Source organism: Mytilus edulis, chromosome 7 (genome assembly GCF_963676685.1).
Source record: "Mytilus edulis chromosome 7, xbMytEdul2.2, whole genome shotgun sequence".
Lineage (NCBI taxonomy): Eukaryota > Metazoa > Mollusca > Bivalvia > Mytilida > Mytilidae > Mytilus > Mytilus edulis.
In genome coordinates this window covers 56,257,396-56,278,859 of record NC_092350.1, presented here as the reverse complement: position 1 = coordinate 56,278,859, position 21,464 = coordinate 56,257,396, and the positions used below count along the sequence as shown (strand labels likewise).

The following is a 21,464-nucleotide window of genomic DNA, read 5'->3' as shown; positions in this document are numbered from 1 at the left end:
ATTCCAATCAACCACCACATTAACAGTATGCATTCAATTACATATTCATGAATCAATAATATTACAGATATTTCAAAAGAAAATATCTAGCAGTCACGGTAAATATATTAGACTCGTTAAGGCTGTCAAAAATTCTATAATTGCAGTAAATCCTATTGGATAATACTGCTGTCAATGTAATTGTTAATATCCCACGTTTCATTATATAATTGAAAATTAGAATTCGATTAAGGATCGATTTATCTTATTATAATATTTTGCAACTCGGTTCTAGGATAGTATTGGGTTATTTCGTCATCTTCAATAGTAAAATAGCAGAGAACAATATGTCTTTTCAATCAAGTCAGCTAAATTTACTGTAATGTTCAATCAAGTCAGCTAATTTTACTGTAATGTTTAATCAAGTCAGCTAAATTAACTGTAATGTTTAATAAAGTCAGATTAATTTACTGTAATGTTCAATCAAGTCAGCTAAATTTACTGTAATGAATAATCAAGTCAGCTAAATTTACTGTTATGCAACTGACTAATGTGAATTTTCATTGAACGCATAAATGCTATTTTTTTTACAAACAAATATTATTTTTGCCTGATTTGCAATGCTTTTTAAATTTGAGTATTAAGGGGAGGTACCTCTGAAATAGAACAATTGCTTAAGGAATCTACATAAAATTTTGCTATCTTATGTTTTAGCAGGAAACAAAAATTGTGACCCTGTTTTTTAAAAATGATATGTCATTGACATAGACATTTCCGTTTTAATAAAATTAATAAGAGGTTTTCGAATTCTTTTTAATTAACTACTGTGGATTCATAAATATACGTTGGAGACCAATTTTCAAGGGTTGGTTTCGTGGTACAGGGGAACCACGAATTTAAATATTCAACGATTTACAAGTTTTCTAAAAGTGTATATGCAAACTTTGCCAAAACCACGAAAATAAATATCCACGAAAATGCAAAATTTCCTCAATCCACGAAAATTGGTACCCAAGATAATGAGTGAATCCGTAGTACGGTATTTTGTAATCATATTTAAAACAATTCACCTAAATAAGTATAACGTCGAAATGGTGACGCGATGCAAACTATCATTTTTGTTCTTCATTATTTAAAAAAAAACTCATTCTTAAAAATTTAAACAGCAAAACGAATCTACCGATTCATATTTATATATCTATATCATTAAATTGAGGTTAACATTTCAAACAAACGTCTGTGTACGAAATTTCGAGAAATCACATAGTTAAGTGATAAAAAGATTTTTAAGGTTCGTTTTATACAACGATAAACATCTATAATTTTATATATAAATCAAGTTAAATGAACGTTTTAAAATGTTCTAATGTTCCTAGCTGGATTTAATGGAACACTAGCTACGAGATATATAAAAAATCTAAAGTATGATTTTTTTTTTGTTCAATCATTAATGAAAGTGAAATAGTGAAATAATAATTCACTTTTAGCAGCTAAAATGGTTCAATTTTGTCAAATTAAGGTAATACAAATTGATAATGAATTATTCACTTGCAAGTGAATAACTCGACCTCATTAAACCTGTATTCATGTGAACTCAAATTTAACCCCGTAGAATGAGATAGAATAACGCATGTATTGTCCGTGTATGGTTATTTAAAGTAAAAGAATGTCAACATTGAAAGTGAAACAAAGGTAAATAATTTGATTGACTGATTCGATCCACAAAAAACATTCTTATTTAGGAACAAACGACGATAAACATAAATTTTTAATCTATAATACAAAATAATGATACATAACAAAAATCCAATTCACGAGATGCTTAATCTATTTATGTCTATGTGTATGTTTACATCGCTTATATGGTCATAGAAGGTCAACTCGAAATTTAATTCGATGGCGTCATTGCTAAACGAAACGGAGCTAAATCTTATTGAGACCATGGTCTGTAAATTGTTCATTTTATACTTTTGATAGTTTGGAAAAATGTTTTACATTGTTATAAATAAAATATGAGAGTATGAGTCAATTTGGTGAACATGAATTTGACAGCTAGTGCCCCTTTAAGCAAGAACCTAATTTTGATATGCGTTTTTGACACATTCAAAAGCGTTTTGTCAATATACCGTCGGTTAACAAAACATAAAATTTTTATAGATAAAGTCACTGGTTTCAAATGTCTGAGAAAATAATGTGTGCCTTCTAGGTTATAGTATGATTCTTTACGTTACAACAATTAATCAGAATGGGTTTTATTATAATTTCAAAACTGCTTGTCTTTTTTTCTGCACATTCCAAATGTTCTTTACGATGATCTTTTAATTTGCTGTTGTATGTTTTTGTTTTATTCAAGTTTGCATTTATTATATTTGTCCAATATACAAAGGAATGCTTTATAAATATGCTGTTTTATAATCATTAAAACTTTAATTCCCAAAAGGCAAAAAAAGCTCATCAAATATGCTGTATCAAGTCTTCATTGTTAAAAATGTTACCACGTATTCAATAATGAGTAAGCTTTAAATTGGGTCTAAAAGATCTCAATATTGGTCGACAATGTTCAATAATAGATGAACAGTGATTATATAAGGGGACATATTTGATGTGAAGTTGTCATAAATGTTCAAAAGTTTACTGGAACGTATGAATATTGTAAATATGGTTTTTAAGACAGATCAGTGGTTTGAAGTTCTCCTTTTATGTTTATTAACTTTTAATGCTGGTGGTAAGTTGAATTTTTTATTTAGATATTTATTTCACTTCAAGAATTTTATTTTTTAAAATCAATATCACAAAAGAATTTTGATATTGAAACAATTATTTAAATAACTTGTTTTAATTATTAACAATAGTAAAGTAAAGCCTTTAAAAAGAATAGAAAAATGAGCACAAGTGCACATTCTAGAAAAAAATCATAAATTGAATGTAATATACATGCTTTTTGTTGTTGCTTTTTCTTTGTGTTCATGAGGATTTCTTCTTACAGAAGGCCTATTTTTTATATCTTATAGCTGCTTTTTTCGTGTATTTTAAGTCATTTGAATAGTGTTGCTTTAGAGTAACCTTCTAAAATCTACTCAGCTAGTTCAATATAATAAAATATTATGACATGTGGTATAAAAGCCTCTATGAGAATCTTTCAACCGGGGACAACTGGACAAGAGATAACAACAAAATGTAAGAGTATACATTTTATCAATAAATACATTTCACACAGTTGAGCATTCAATCAAAAAAATCAAAGGAGTAGGTCCGGTAAGGGCCGATTTGGCCTCAAATTTCAGGTTCTTGAAAGATTTTAACTGATTTAGTCATTAAAAAAGCTCCGATTCAAGCCAAAATGGTCCGAGTACACAGTTATCGTCCCTTGATTTTCGTTGTCCACAAATATAGTCCCTAGTGTGGGCAGTGTGTTACTTGTCAATTTTTTTTTATATCCCTTTCAAATTTATTTCTTTATGTTTTATGCTTCAAGTAGCAAGAAGGGGAATAAAATTACACTGTAAAAAGATTTGATTCATGAATTATAATGTAAAGGTAGTGATTTGGTCCAGTTGAAAAAGTTCAAAAATTAGCATTTCGGAAGCTGTCAAAAGATTTCAAGACCCCCTTTACATAAAAGTGTTCATATTTTAAGTTAGAGCTGATAAAGTTTGCTATAATTTTGATATAATTTTTCCCAAAAGTAGTACAACACACTCATGACACTATGAAAATATTATTGAGAAAGCGCAGGTGGGATTTTTTTTATTTCCATTTATTGTCTAAAAGAAATGCACTACGAAATAACTGTGTACTCGGAACATATGAAAAATCTATCAATTAGCCAAAAAATGTCATTTTTCATATGGTTTTTGTCAAAAATGAAAGTGGCCGCATCCGTGTTCATCCTCAACCCTTATATATGCTATTTATTATCATCAAATACAACTTACATTTCAATATGAAGAATGAACACAAATGCGGCTAGTTTCGATTAAGACGGAAACCGTCTCAAATTTATTTGAAATGCTAAAATTGTGAAGATTTCAGTAATTTAGCATTACTAAATGATGATAGGACCCTATATATGTGCGTAGTATTGTTAAAACAGCCCATATTTATGTAGCAGACGCATTCTCCTTTCCAATAAATAAATAACTAAAAGTTTACATTTTAGCAATTTTGTAAAACGGCTATATGTTAGGGCTGAAAGGGGTCTTACTGGACCTACTCCTTTAAAACAGTTTTGAGCATTCGACCGGGTATGTTCTAAACAATAACCAAAACAAAATAAAACGATAGCAACCAACGTCAAACGTTGACTACAGAATCCTTGCTTATGACAAGCACATGGACAATATTGCAGGGTTACACATATGTGAGCGTTTGTGTAACACCACAACAAACTGTTACAATCATAAGGTCAGTTTGAATATTGGGGAAAACATATTTGCTTAATCATTATTTTATCAGATCGGTTGTTTATTTCTTCTATTGTTTCGTTTCTCTTGCGATTTCTACCCATCTGATGAATAAAGATCTTTCCAACTGAGTATGGGAGAATTAACAAAATGAACTACGAAACCCTGCAATACATTCTGCATATAAAGCTAAACTGGGACAGGCAATGCTTTGAAAACTTGTGTGACAAGAACTTGTGTAACAAGTTTTTCAGCATAAAAAGTAGACCGCTAGAGTCTAATCTGAGCTATAATCATACTTGTATCAATATAACTAGTGATTAAATGAGTAAAAACAATGTTTGATAAATATATTTATTAAAACATGCCCTTTTCATATAATCATATCACGCGTTAAATGCCCTTTTTCAGGATTGGCACCCTGCCCTTTTGAAATCCTAGCTAGAACACTGAAATCAAAAGACATCTTACATCCAAAATTAAAATATATACAAAGGGAGCATTTTAAAGATATAAATCAAAGGACATATCAAATAGATATCCACAAAATAAAAGCTTGCGATCGGACCACTCAAAACGTACAAAAATTGCTATCAATTGAGTACATCAAATGTCAAGCAATTCCTATTACCAAATCATGTATTGGTATTACTAGTGTTTATCCATCGTAACCAAAAAATTCTTTTGTTGGTCTTTATGCCAGTGGGTTTTACAGAAAGTAGCACCAGAATTATAGATAGTAAATGCATGCCTGATTGCATATGCACCTGATGCATTGTTTCTGTGCCTCTATTACCTACATGATACATATACAATATATTCACGATAATTAATATATAATGTATGTTTATATTGAAGGTGTACATATAACAACCAATGTATCAACAATGGGTATAGGTAGACATATGTATGCATTGAGTACAGCTGATATAATGGACTACACTATTGACGTAAATAGATATAACATTGACCTTAGTGGAATAACGTCGTTAGTGTTTGAAGTAAAGGCATGTAATGATTATTATGGTAATGCAAATGTCATTCTGTCAAGTTCTGATGTCAGAAACTCGTCAGAACCATTGTATGAGATTGCGTTTTATAATAGCCAATCCGATTATTACCAGTTGTACATTACCTACTGTTCATATGATTCGCTAAATTCTAGAAACTGCAATTATGAACAATTTGACCACCAGATTGAAATGAACTGCACTATGTATCTACCATTCTGGATAAGTTGGGCAGGTGGAGACATTATAGTCGGAACTGGTATTAACGTTAGTGCAAATGTTTTAGGAAATGTCACAAATACAGATAATTTTGAAGTGAAAAGTATTGGATTTACATCTGGTCATGAAGAAAGAAATTGGAAAATACAAATTGAAGGTAATTTCAAAATTTGTACTTCATTTGCTATGTTTGTTTGTTGTCTTAATTCATAAAATGCATCTGTGCTTTATATAGACCTGTTTACCAACCATGATGTCTATCAGTAGAATTGTCAGTAGTTTTGCAATGTTGTCAGTAATAATTATAATATATATATTTTTTTTCGGATGAGAGAAACGTTTGCATCTGTTTTGCTTTTTTAAGAGGTTCTGTCCAAATTTGATTTTCATGTTTTGTTCTTGTCCATTCAAAACTACATCAATTTACTTTACGTGGCTTTACATTGTGTCTGAACGTTTAGTGGAAACGGCAGTGTATTACATTTTCATTTATTTGTTTTGAGATTGTAAAACAGCGATGACTGCTGTTACCATAGTTCGATTCACGTACTGCTGTAAATATAACGGAATTTTATGCGACTGTCATACAAGTGAGAGGTTTAGCGCGTTCAAAACCATGTTTAACCAACCATTTTCTACATTTTCTAAATTTTGAAAATGGCTGTACCAAGTCAAGAATATGACAGTTGTTGTCCATTCGTTTGATGTGTTTTATCATTTGATTTTGCCATTTGATTAGAGATTTCCGTTTTGAATTTTCAACGGAGTTCAGTATTTTTTATTTTACATTTTACATCTTTGAGGATTGACCAGTTCTAATATCTCATTCGAATAATTTATTTTTCACATCAAAATATGGAAACCCGAGTTTTAAATGTAGAGTTAAACATGACATTAAACAATACGTGCTAACGTTTTTGATACCTGCATTCTGAGTTCAGTGGAGAAGCTACTATATTCTCAAGACAACCAATATTTCATTATGGAAATATACAAAACAAATATTTTTGTTAAAAAATAACTCATAAAATGAAAGATGAACATCTTTTGTTCAATTAAAATAAATAAATGACATTGATTTTTGAACCGTATATCAGTTTTATATATACTTACACATTCCCTTTATGTTTTAAATTCACAAATTGGTTATATATATATATATATATATATATATAACTCGTCTAAACATCAACCCAACAATGTAAGATCTGTAAATTTGCTTTCGCAAATTTTTGGTTCTTCCCTCGCCGGGATTCGAACCCATGCTACTGTGATATCGTGACACCAAATCGCCTGCACTGCAGCCGTCCCGCTAGACCACACGACCACCTGGGCTCTCAAAAAAAGAGCTTTCGGTGGCCATATGTTACCTTTCCACGTCAGTTTTAATCTAGCGGCGTACTACAGTACATGATATATAAGGCATGAAGATGTTATTGTTACAGATACAGATATATATATATATATATATATATTAGAATAAAAGATCTTACTTATCATACTCGTAGGGTAAACGTAATGACATATTTCTAATATTTGTTTTTATGTTTGCTTTTGATTCCTTTTTCATAGCTTCTATTTTTTTCACAATCATTGTTATCCAACGGTTTGTTGAGGTTTTTTTTGCATCGAAGGTGGCGAACGGTAATATGTATGTGCTCACCAAAACATTCAAGCAAAGATATATATGAAATAAGCATTTCTGTGCAATGTTTGAAATTTGATTACATGTCAATGGACTACGTGGATGTTTAATTGTCAGAACTTATCTTTTTTTAATTTCAAAGACTTTTTGAGGGACAGGGAATCAATTTGTGAGGTTAGATTAGATTGACTTTTCGATAGACAGGGTATCATGATTTGAGATTTGTTCGCAATACACCTAATTTGTACTAACTTGGGTATGTCAAAAATAGAGATGAATCATTTTCGTCCAAATTATAAGAATAGTTATAACGATCCGTTCTATTCAAACTTTGATAATATAACTTTTCTGATAAAATAATCTATGAAAAAAACTCATCATAGATATCAGGATAAAAAAGAAATTGTGTTTACGCCAGACGCGTGTTTCGTCTACAAAAGACTCATCAGTGACGCTCGAATCAAAAATTGTTTAAAAGGCCAAATAAAGTACGAACTTGAAGAGTATTGCGGACCAAAATTTCCTAAATATTTCCTATATTCCTGAGGTAGAAAAGCCTTAGTTTCAAACGACAGGTCCATATTCTGAATATAGATGTTTATATTAAATATGGCAAAGATGATACTTGAATGTATGTACAAAATATTTCTTTTAAAAGATACTAATTATAATTCGAGATCCAATCATGAATATCTACAAGGGCAATAGAAAGAAAAAATCGCAAAAGATGTATTCTATGCAAAGTAACAAGTGTTTAAATTACCCGATGTACAGCCATTAATATGTTTGACGATGATCGGAGATTTCAGGTATTCGTCCAAAAGACATCAGCGGATGAAAAATACAATTACCCATCAGACAAACTTACTAGTGTAAAATTAGCCGTCGATAATAGCCGGTGCTAATATTCATAGCTAGGGTTCAGCAACTTTTGTATTACTGGTAGCTATAAAGAATGTGTTTATTTCTTTGTCATTAAAAACAACAATGAATATTAATCACTCGAGGCCAATTATATACGTTTCTGCTTCTTTTGTATATTAAATTATGCCGTTGTTGTTGTTTTTTATGCGCTTTTTCTTTTGGATTGTTGTACACATGTATTTTTTGGTCCCTTTATAGCTTACTTTTCAGCATTGAACCTATTTTTGCTATCTTTTCTAGATTGTTTCTTGGATTGAAAGATGCTTTATTTGGCACTTATACCTCATCTTCTTATTTCTATATATAAGGCACGTTTAAAAAAATAATAGGTAATATGGAACCCGCAATGATCCAGAGGAATTCAATAATTGGAAATAGTGCGCATACGTCAATAGGACAGCAGCCGAACGATAAGATTACCTCTAAGGTATATTTTGGGATAAAATTAGCAACAGACGGACATTATCGATGGATGAAACTATATAAAGTATTTAAGCTATTTACTCACTTTTAGCACTTATTTTTAGCATGAATGTTGTGGTGCTCTTACTTTTAGTTCAAGTCCTGATAAAAAAAAGTTTACACATCCACTACAGATAGAAGTGTTTTAGTGCCAGTTTTCATGTTTTTCGAGGCAGTAATGTTTATGAATGACATTTTACATATTTAAAAGAGCTCAAAAATTGCTTATACTAGACAATGGTCAATTCATCTTAAAATTCAAGCCGTGAAATTACTGCATAACAATGGAAAAAATCTGTACAACTACTTTTACAAGGCGAAAAAGAAAGTCGAATTGTGATGCCCGTAAACAATATTTGTTTTAATCTGAGCATGAAAATTGAAGGGTATGTTATATATTTTACAATAGACATATTCGCAGGACAAAAAAACATTTATAGACACTATAATAGTTGACAGTTTTCCTACTAAATCCACGTGTTTTCAACTAGTAGTAAACTCGTAGAAGCCCACAATGCATTGTAGTTAAATGAGTCGATTGGTCAGTTTTTCAAGGCCGTATTGCCCTTGTGTTTGGGAAATTACTATGTAAATATATTCTGACGTCAGGAAATCTAGAGTTTTTGACCTGCTAAATTGAAGTTTACATGAATACGGATTCAAGTAGGTCGAATTATTCACTTGCAAGTGAATAATTCATAATCAATGTTTTTTTGATTATGTTGACAAAATTGAACCATGCAGGCTGCTAAAAGAGAATTATTATTTCACTATTTGCATTTCATTGATGATTTGGGCAAAACAATAATATATTTGATTTTTTATATATTTGGTACTATCATAAAAAAAAAGTTGAAAATCTAATGTTATTCGTTTCTATCTTCAATATAGTTTCATGAAACATGTGAAATTATATACTACAGTATTCGATGCACATTATAAAAACTAAAGTAGTACTTGAAAGATCAATTAAGTCATAAGGATATAATAAGATGTAAATATAAATATTACAACTGATTTTGTTGATTAATTAAATAAAAGCTGCATCTAACAAATTCCATTTGTGATCCATTTTTACTTTTTGTATAGGGGTTAAGAAACATACAGAGTATTTTTCTATATTAATCTACTACTTTAAATATTCTTATCCACCATATTTTGTGGAGGTCATGTTCTTACATCTACATTTGTATATATAATATTTGAATAATAACAAAACATTATTAACTATTTTACTGTTGACAAAATCCTCCGACACATCTAAAAATGACTTCTTTTGCACTGAAAGTCAAGAGAATGCCATACTTTTTAATCCAATCTGCAACGGATAGCCAGAAGTTTTGTGGTACAGTACATTCCTAAAATATGTGAAAAATATTTTCTTTAATTTCTAAACAAAATGTACATAGTTCAGTTTCTTTTAATTTACATTTCAAAAATTTAAAAATGAATTACATGGTAGAATCCTATGAACAATCTTAAATTGAAAGTTTTGTAAAAAAGAATTTCTGGTTCTAATGAAGGGCATGGAATTAATAGCATTCCAATCTTCATTCTGCATATTTTAATCTCTTTCCCTTTTTTCACGGAAAGATAAAGATATCACTTTATTATCCTCCAAAAATAATGTATAGAAAAATTTACAAGATTTTGGTTCCTTTTCAACTTTATCTATTAATTTATTATAAATAATTTCCAGTTTTTAACTACCCTCTATTATACTTTTCCATCTGTTCGGAATCGCACTTAAAATACAATAAAACTCTACAAAATTAGTATTAATATCATATTTTTTTTTAAATTCATCATATGTGAATAATGTATTATTATCTGACATCAGATCATTAATGAAGAATATACTATTTTCAATATATTTGAACCTCAAAATCATCTTGACATCCATTTTGATGTTCGAGTTCAGCCATATGGACTGGGCCAGAATTTCAGCATTGTTTTCAGCTTTAAGCTTATTTTTTAACTTGGAAAAATTTACCAGGATATCATGCCAAAACGGATTAACTTTTTCTGCTAAATAGAGCAATCCTACTTGACTTGAGTGTAAAATGTTGTCCCCCTAACAATAATGGTTTTTTTGTACATAACTAAGTAGCAAGACTTACCAAGGAGAGTAATTTTGGGGGTCTAATAATCTATACAGCCAAAACATTTTTACACTATAGCGAAAAATAATAAATATTAGGCATCTTAAGACCATCATCACAGTGTTGGGACATTATCACTGCCCTTTTCACTTTATCCGGTTTACCTTTCCATAAAAAGTTGAAAAATATATTCTGAATCTCCTTCAAAACCCCTTCTGGGGGGTAAGGAAGGACATTCAGAACTTGAACTTAAATGGGAAGTGCTAAAGTTTTAATAACTACAACCCTTCTAATATATGTTAGTGCTCTTATAAGCCCAAGTATTGAGTAATGACTTTTAAAGAAAAGTTGCTTCAAAAAATGACTTTAGATTTTATGTTAAAGAACTGGTTATATTAAAACTGTTGCGTCCTATCACACGGAGTTGTATAAAGAGTGCTTATACCTATTTGATTAATCATATTCTGGTTACAAGGGATTGATTTTTTTTTTAGATTTTTTTTCCGATTTGTTGTTCCAGAGTTACGAATTTTAACTGTCATATTTAAGGCAATATTTCACAAATTGCGTACTGACTCTGGTATGTCTGGATTGATTTCATCCTAACTTTATTTCATTTTTGTCATTCAGCTACAGTAGTAAGAACTTAATATGTCTTAACTGAATGTCAGTATGAAGAAACAGATTTGTAATAAACGAGTTACGTAACAATAATAAATATTTCAGCAGTATTTTGACTTGTTATTTCAATAACAACAAATACACATTCAGCATCCAACAGAAAACACAATACAACTGGTGGTGAATAAAAAAGGTAGTTGACGGTTCAAAGGATTGAGTCAGACTTACATGGTATTCTGAAGGCTCCTATCCGTGTATTATCGATGACGTAAGAGAAAACGTCAAATCATATATTCGAAAGGAACGTTTCTTGCGTCTTTTGGTTAGTAACCTTTAGAAAGACAAACAGATTTCGTTATTCTTGAATAAAGAAACGTTATTAAATTTTGTCCTTACTTCGTCCTTCTTGTCCGAATTATATTTTATAAATAAAACTAAGACATTTCTATATGTTCTGTCATAAATATAGACAATGTTAATGAAAAGGGAGGCACACACATAATAATTACTAAATTTATAAGCATTGATAAGGTATTAACTTAAACAAACAATGATATTGAGATCTCAAAGTGAACGTTCAGAACAGTGTCGTGGTGAATGTAAACTCTATATGACAGGATAATCAAAGTATTTCATAGGTAACCATTCCCCAGATATACATATAAAACGGCCCTTATCGTTTGCAAATTATAAATGGTTTTGAATCATGAGTATGAAAGTCACTGCATTTATTAGTTTTTGTGCACACCCGAGAAGTTGACCATCCGGCAATATTCAAATAAATATATGTTTATATACAATTAAAACACGTTTAATAATATATATTATCAGTCCAGCATTGTCACAATATTCTTTTTTAAAGGTCATACACACAAATGATAATATCCTTTTTTTTACATAATTCTTGGATTTTGTACAAAAGAGGGACGAAAGATACCAGAGGATAGTCAAACTCATAAATCGAAAATAAACTGACAACGCCAAGGCTAAAAATGAAAAAGACAAACAATAGTACACATGACATAGCATAGAAAACTAAATAATGAACAACACAAACCCCACCAAAAACTAGGGGTGATCTCAGGTGCTCCGAAAGGGTAAGCAGATCCTGCTCCATATGTGGCACCCATCATGTTGATTATGTGATAACACATCCGGTAAATAGTCTTATTTGGTAGGTCACATTCATGAAAGGTAAGAGGTTTGTAAGGAACATATCCGATCCGAACATATCCGATATCATTTGTGAAACGGTTATTCCATAATGTTCAACCAACTCGTGATGGCGTCCGTAAAATTTAAAAATGATTCAATTCATTCGAAATAACCCATGTTTTCTTTGGAATTACAATTTCAATATGAACAATAAAGGTATGTCGTGCGCTGTTTGCGCAGTTTCTTTATGTTTGTATTGCCACGGGAACATCAATTTTTCCAACAGTCTTGTAATAAGTCCATGTATAGCCAAGTATATACCATTTTAATTGTTGTTTTTTCTATAGAAGTTGTTTGGCCTTTATACTTATAGAACATGCTTCATCGACGCATAAGACAAATATAATTCAAAAACTTTCTCTTTATAATTTCATATTTTAGTACATAAGCATACCGTTTAAGATTGCATACAATTCTGTTCATAGAACCTAACAGATATGAAACAAAACAATTGAAAGAAGTGTCATTACTCCTTTATCTCATGTCTTGGATAAATGCAAAAAATAAAGCTTATGAATGACATAACAATAATATTAAAAGCTTTGATTTCTTGACAACATCACACGGTCACTTGACCATAACATATGCAGTTAAACATTTTTTTTATACAAATATGAAACTGTACCCGACTAAGTATTGTGTAACATTTATGTTTGTTTTAAATGAATTCGTATCCAGTTACCTTTGTAATGTTCGAAAAAAAACTTCTTTATATGCTACAGGATTTTGAATAATTCTTTCGAATAAATAGATAAAACAATTTGATACAGTTTCAGACAAATTTGCTGGATATTTTGACAGCTGTAGTATGGATAATACCAAGTCTGACATGGTTGTTGTCGGTGAAATAAAATGTTCAGAAATGAGATGTGCTACTAGCTGTGGAATGTCAAAGACTTGTATGGGTTATAATTTCAACAGCGCCATGAACAGGTTTGTGTTGTCAAAAATACTTCTTTACACTTACACATTTATTTGTTTAGTTTGGTTACACATATTATGTTTTAAATGACATTTATTTGTTTGGTTTGGTTACACATATAATGTTTTAAATGACATTTATTTGTTTGGTTTGGTTACACATATTATGTTTTAAATGACATTTATTTGTTTAGTTTGGTTACACATATAATGTTTTAAATGACATTTATTTGTTTGGTTTGGTTACACATATAATGTTTTAAATGACATTTATTTGTTTGGTTTGGTTACACATATTATGTTTTAAATGACATTTATTTGTTTAGTTTGGTTACACATATAATGTTTTAAATGACATTTATTTGTTTGGTTTGGTTACACATATAATGTTTTAAATGACATTTATTTGTTTGGTTTGGTTACACATATTATGTTTTAAATCACATTTATTTGTTTGGTTTGGTTACACATATTATGTTTTAAATGACATTTATTTGTTTAGTTTGGTTACACATATAATGTTTTAAATGACATTTATTTGTTTGGTTTGGTTACACATATAATGTTTTAAATGACATTTATTTGTTTGGTTTGGTTACACATATTATGTTTTAAATGACATTTATTTGTTTGGTTTGGTTACACAAATTATGTTTTAAATGACATTTATTTGTTTAGTTTGGTTACACATATTATGTTTTAAATCACATTTATTTGTTTGGTTTGGTTACACATATTATGTTTTAAATGACATTTATTTGTTTAGTTTGGTTACACATATTATGTTTTAAATCACATTTATTTGTTTGGTTTGGTTACACATATTATGTTTTAAATGACATTTATTTGTTTAGTTTGGTTACACATATTATGTTTTAAATCACATTTATTTGTTTGGTTTGGTTACACATATTATGTTTTAAATGACATTTATTTGTTTAGTTTGGTTACACATATTATGTTTTAAATGACATTTATTTGTTTGGTTTGGTTACACATATTATGTTTTAAATGACATTTATTTGTTTAGTTTGGTTACACATATTATGTTTTAAATCACATTTATTTGTTTGGTTTGGTTACACATATTATGTTTTAAATGACATTTATTTGTTTAGTTTGGTTACACATATTATGTTTCAAATGACATTTATTTGTTTAGTTTGGTTACACATATTATTTTTTTAAAAACCATTTATGTATTTATAAGTTTGGTTACACATATTATGTTTTTAAAAACCATTTATGTGTTTATAAGTTTGGTTACACATATCATGTTTTTGAAAACTATTTGTGTGTTTATAAGTTTGGTTACACATAAGTCCGGAATTCGGGATGTATGAAAAAAAATAATTTCATACTAGTCGTTTGCTACACTTTTTTAAAACCTGGACTTAAGATATTTGAAGTAAGAAACCCGTTCTTTTGGTTCTGAAAATAGAAAATGAAGGACACACTTAAGGAGACACGAACAAGTTAATGTTAAATCGATAACTCATTTAATAAAATACATTCTATAGTGTCGTATTGGTATACAATGGTGACAATTAAAGATGATAATGATACAGAAAATGCATACAGTAAGGTATATTTTAAGGATGTTCTTTAATCACGAATTTAGATTGTTATTATAAGTCGGAAGACCATTTGTTACGGAAAACAATAAGCTAAAAATATTGATAAGACATGGAGCTCCTTTTCAAGGTATTTGATTTTTAAAATATGACAGTAAAAGGCTGACTAGGACGTTTACCTTATATTTGCATTGGTAGTATTTGGGTCTCAAATTAAAAAAAAAATATATCTAAAATAAGCTTTAATTCTTGTGTATGGCCTTATATGAGCTATTTATTTAAGTCTTATATGAAAAGATAAATGGGTGTTATTATACAAAGTATTTTACATAGTATTGTAGAGTCTGAACCTTTGACACAAATTCCAAAAACCTCACCTAAGTACATCCTTACTATACACTACATTTGTTACAGAAAATATTTTTAACAAGGCTCATAACTAGTTTTCTGTGTATTCAAAGCACCCTATTTTGGTTTTCAATAAGGTGACTGCATGCGTATAATTTTGTGTTCTTAGTTGGCATGATTATATGTATTTATGGTGATTAAGATTATAAAACATGTTGACCTCTAAATAGTTATTATTACATTAATACCTATTATGTCTGTGCTCACACATTGTTTTCAAAATAATTGAATTATTTGCGACTATCATACAAGTTAGAGTTTTACAACTTTAAAAGCAGATTTAATCTACTATGTGATACATAATTAACTACCTTAGTCAGGAATATCATAGTTGTTTTCCATTAGTTTGAATTTTTCTGTAGAGTTCAATTTTATCAAATATATTTTTTAAAACAACAGTCATTGTATACATTTTAGATGTGAACTTCTCTGGTTTGGATCAGACGTTGTGACAGACATACCACATCACATTGAAGCCGGATGGAGATTCTACAGTAAATGTTACAATGGGAAAACTGCGTGTCTTAGATGTTATTTCTAGATGACTAATTAGAAGAAAACAGTCATTGCTAAGGATATCAATTGAAATTCTGTACTTTTTTTTCAAATTCTTTGCATAAACTTAGTGATTTATTATTGGGATTTTAAAGACAGATGTAAATTAGCGATGATCGAATATAGTGAATCCATTTAGAAAAGAAAAAAACAATAAAATTTATTTTACATGCAACTTTAAAAATCGAGATCGGGTGGTCAGAGAAGGTAAGCGGCTCCAGGTACTGTTTTCCCTCAATTCCTTCCTTCAAAATATTTAACGTCAAAGGCATAACCCTTTCAGTGAAACCCGCATAATGTAAATATGTATGCTCGTATCGAATTACAATTGAGATACGTCAATATCACACGATGGAGTGGAGTGTTTCTGCTGGGGAATGGGAAGTTAACAGTGGGTAAGGTGAAATTATCACAATTTCACAGCTCTATTTTGAAGTATTCCTTCTGTGTCAATATTGAGACAAAAGATCAAAACCTTTTTATCTAAGTAGTATCATTAGTTTTAACTTCACTTGGATTTATGAGATGCAATAACAAATTGTTATGTCGGTAATTGAGTGACAGGATATATTCAATATATCTTTAAGTGATATGTAAAGAACTTACAAGGTTTTGTTTTCTTCCTTTCATTTTTTGTATTAATATATCTTAAAGACTTGGACTTCTCTTAAACTTAGTTTTACTGTGCGTATTGTTGTGCGTTTTTTTTATATATTGGCTAGAGGTATTGGGGAGGGTTGAGATCTCAAACAATATGTTTAACCCCGCCGTAATTTTGCGCCTGTCTCAAGTCAGGAGCCTCTAGCCTTTGTTAGTCTTGTATGATTTTTAATTTAAGTTTCTTGTGTATAATTCGGAGTTTAGTATGACGTCCATTATCACTTAACTAGTGTACATATTTGTTTAGGGGCCAGCTGAAGGACGCCTCCGGGTGCGGGAGTTTGGAAAATTATTATGAAACTAAGGTTTCAACTCCCTCAGGCAAAGTTGGCTTTAGATGAATTTGGCTATTTATTTTAGGTATTTTTGACATATAGCTCTTCAACGATTGGAAGCCTTCTATGGTCGGGTTGTTGTCACTTTGACACATTCCACATCTCCATTCTCAATTTTAATTCTACTATATGTAACTACAACAGTAGGCGTGAACTCTAAGTAACCTTTTTTATACAGGTTTTTGGTTGAATATCAATCACCCAACAACACAAATATGTTGTCAATTATAACGTCGAACTTTAGGGATCAGTTTTGATATTTAACATGTTTAACAATAATAATAACCCAAGTTTTATATTTTCGATTTCTTTTTCAAACAGTAAAGTAGTAAAAAGTGTAGATTCAACTGCTCTTTTATGGTTACAAAAGTTATCAAGACAAAATTCATATACATTTTTAGTCGTGCAAAAAATTATATTTAGTACAAAACGTATTAATACTAAAATAATTTAAAGAATCTTTACAAATTCGATGTGAATTAAAAACATAAAAAAATGCTCATTTCAAAATTTTGAAATTTACATTAATTATCATTTTACTGCTGTTCATTTTGTTAAAAAAAAATGGTTTACAGTAGACATTTGTAAGGCGGTAACGCATTTAACTTGCTACGTTTGATGAAAAGAATATTGCAGATGTGGAATCTTAATAAATTGAAGGTCCCATTAAAATCGTCATCTTTGTCTCTTACATTATGTTCTGTTATTACTTAGTTTAATACTAATACTTTTATACTGCTGCTTCCGTAACCTCAAATGTTTTATTATTGTGTTTCATTTTTAAGAGGTATATAACACTTCATTATATGTTAACCTACAAATGTAAATATTTCTTTATATAGGTCAATGTATATAGTGCGTCCACAAACACATTAATGATTTTACCTACATCCGGAACGATCATTTTTTTGCAAAATAATAAATCAAAATTTAAGTCAAGTGACTTGGTCTTTTTTAGTTTGACATTTTCATTTGAGCTACATTAAAATTAGATAGGAAAAATATTGTGGAAATTAATGTCATGTTATAATTTTTTTTTTTTTTATCAAAAATGTCATATGGGAAAAAAGCTTTTGATTGTAAAGAAAAGTTCAAGATTCTATCAACATCGTAACTTTACAAACAACACATTTTGTTATGATCATTTAACATAAAATAGTCTTTTTATATTTTGCATTTTGATAATAAATTGTATTATTTTTCATTAATGTATTAATTTAAATGAGTGTATACTACTAATCATAGTACATAACATATCATTAAATTATTTAGATAAACCTGATACAAGATTTAAAAGCTCTTCTCTTCGAAGATTTGTGTTTTCATAGTATGATGGTAGATCTAGACTACAAGCATAAATGATTTAAACTGCGCTATACAATTCTTGATTTACGATGTATAATTTCAGTGACATATGCATATTACATGCAAATCTCCAAATTCATGACATATTCCCAAACTTACGTAATGATATAGCTGACTTGGTCCCTATTCAAATTGAAATTAGGTGAATGTTATGGAACACCTGTTTCACAAATGACCATGTGTATGTTTCATATGCTGTGACCACATCGTCATCCTTTATCTTTACTTTTAACAGAAAACGGGTTATTCGAGTCTTACTCTTTACGAGCAATATATGTACGTCCTGTGCTATTCAATAAGTAGCAGGTGACTACTCATCCGGGTAATTTGTCCTCACCATTATTTGTGGGATTCAGTCACTTAAGGTGGTACCCAACGCCTTGACTAAAATTTTTATATAACATTTACTTTGACCCTTTGAAAAAAATAGAAAAATTTCAAAAAACTTGAGCCACCACTTTCTCGGACAAAATTGGTTGGATATATGGCAGTTTGACAAACCCTTATTTTGATCATCGAGAAGCTTAATATTTCCTTGACAATACAATGTGATTAAAACGTTTAGCTGATTTAACAGAGTTCTCTTCCTGTAGTGTTAGGTACCACCTAAATCATAGTTTTATAAATAGTGTGAACTACAGATTTTATTGTTTATTTTTTTAAGTGTTTTTTCCTTTTTTATTCGAATTCGAATTTTGATTTGATAAAAGCTCATGAGTATTTTCACTTTCGATGTCAGTAGGCAAACAATGTCGTGTGTCGTTTTTTTTTTAAAATTTGTATGTACATAGACATCGTGGTCTTTCCTTGAAAAGACCTTTTGATTTTGTTCTGTTTATTTTTTTCCCCGCCACTACTGCTTATGAAATTTTTCAACATGCAGTAAAGTTATCATGCAAATGAAAATAATGCGCTTTCGAAACTCACCAATTTCAACAGGACATGTTTCCATTTGGGATTTATCTCCCCGTTTACCGTTTTTTCTTGATATAGCTTTTGTTCAACATTTTTATAAGTAAACGTGCATAATTACAATACATTTTAAATTTCAATGTATCATTTCTAACCGGATGTGATATTTGTTAAGTTGAATTGAAGCAGCAAATTATTTCATGATTTTAAAGCAAAGGTGCAATGAAAGCTATCATATGACAACAAAATTGGCATTTGGACACCAGAAGTTACTTATTACCCCCCTTCAAGGAAAATACATAGAAACCATATATTTTAAGAATTGGTGAACATCTCCTTTATGTCTAACTGTTTTTCTTTTTTTTTTTAAACATTTGCAAGATCAATTATTGTTTGACGATATTTCATTTACAAAGGTTACTATTCTATCTAAAAACTATATTTCCATGTCTCTACACATTTCATTCAAACCTTAAATATCAACATGTAAGTCGGAAAGACCTTCAGTTGTAATTGAAACAATTGTATTTCATATTCATATATATTAATCGAACTTTGACGTGTACCTAACCATTCCATATAACGAATCTAACATAGTTGATGTGAAAGCTTGAATAATTTAATTGCATTCTGAGATCATTCCGCAGAAAAATGAACGTAAATCAACCCTGTTGTATCGAAGTTAGATGGTAAGTGAAGACAACTGACTGACTTTAAAATTTAAATCGTATGAGTTATATCACACCGAAAAGACTTTCCTCAATTAATATTACCGATGTAGTCATCATTTTGTGTGAAAAGTCCGCCAAATATTTATAACAACTCTTATTAGAATCTATGTGAAAACTCCTGTTGTGAAAAACATTGCAGCAGATATAAAACTGAACGTATTAAAACATAAGTACTTTTAAATCTTATATTAATCTTATAAAATTAGGGACGAAAGGATCATTTAAATATTTATTGGAAATACAATTTAAATTTAAATTAAACCTTGTTATCCAAAATAACAGCTCAGAATATTTTTGAATATATTAATCTCTCGTGACCTGTTTCGTTCTAACGAGATCTTAGACTGTTCAGTAGGATATTTTAAAACTTTCTCCGAATATTTTTTTTCTCAAAAATATGTATACCTTTAAATATAAATAGTTTAACCTGAAAAAAAATGACATTACAATGTTTAACGTGTGAGGTGATTTAACTTGCTACGTTGGATGTATAGAATATTGTAACAGTCGAATGATAATTAATAAATGGTCCCATTAAAGTCGTCATTTTTCTCTTACATTGTGTCCTGTTATTGATGGATTAAATACTTTATTTTTATACTTCTGCTTCCGTAACCTTCATTGTTCTATTTTTTTTTTTTTTAAATGTTTAAGGATGTATATAACACATCATTGTAAATATTTCTTTATAGATGCCATTGTATGTTGTGCTTCTAAAGAACATTAATAGTTTTACCTTACATCCGGAACGATCGATTTTTTTTTTTACTAGAACTGCAAAATATTAAATCAAAATTTAAGTCAAGTGAGTCTTTTTATTAAGTCAAGTGAGTCTTTTTATTGATATTTTTATTTGGGCTATATAACAAACAATTAGTAAAAAAGTTGTTGAAATTATTATGATATCATAATTAATTTGAAAAAGCTTTTGATTTTAAACAAAAGTTCAAGATTCTATTAACATCGTTTGCTTTACAAACAAAACATTTTGTTATAAGCATTTAACATGAAATATTCTTTATATTTTGCATCTTTAAAATAAATTATATAGTTTTTTATTGATGTTTTAATTCAAATGCGTGTATATTCCTTATCAATTAGTTTTAGCCTTACATATTTGACTTCATAAATATGTAATTGTGCATAAATGCTTTTTAATGTTATATGTGCTAATAAAGGAAATTTTGGCTTAAAAAGATTTTTCCTTGATATTGACTGATTCATCCGAAATCTGATTGGGATAAAATATTTGTCACCATATTCAAAGTAGCATATATAACAAACTGTCCAGACCGCCATAAAACGTCTTGAATCATGTCGTCTTCTCATGACAATGTGTGAACATTGTCAGCCAAAACACAGTTAATATTTGCTCTGGTGGTTTAGAATTATATCCCTTTGTTTTGTCGGACCCTATCAGCCG

At 29.6% G+C, this 21,464-nt stretch overlaps 1 long non-coding RNA gene across 1 annotated transcript; it reads left to right on the top strand.

Annotated features, from left to right (window-relative positions):
* The first annotated feature begins 5,721 nt into the window (after nucleotides 1-5,721).
* Nucleotides 5,722-20,931, top strand: LOC139481833 (uncharacterized). Its single transcript, XR_011654705.1, has 3 exons — nucleotides 5,722-5,768; nucleotides 13,351-13,513; nucleotides 15,901-20,931. It is a non-coding gene; the product is annotated as an uncharacterized lncRNA (long non-coding RNA).
* The last annotated feature ends 533 nt before the right edge of the window (nucleotides 20,932-21,464 follow it).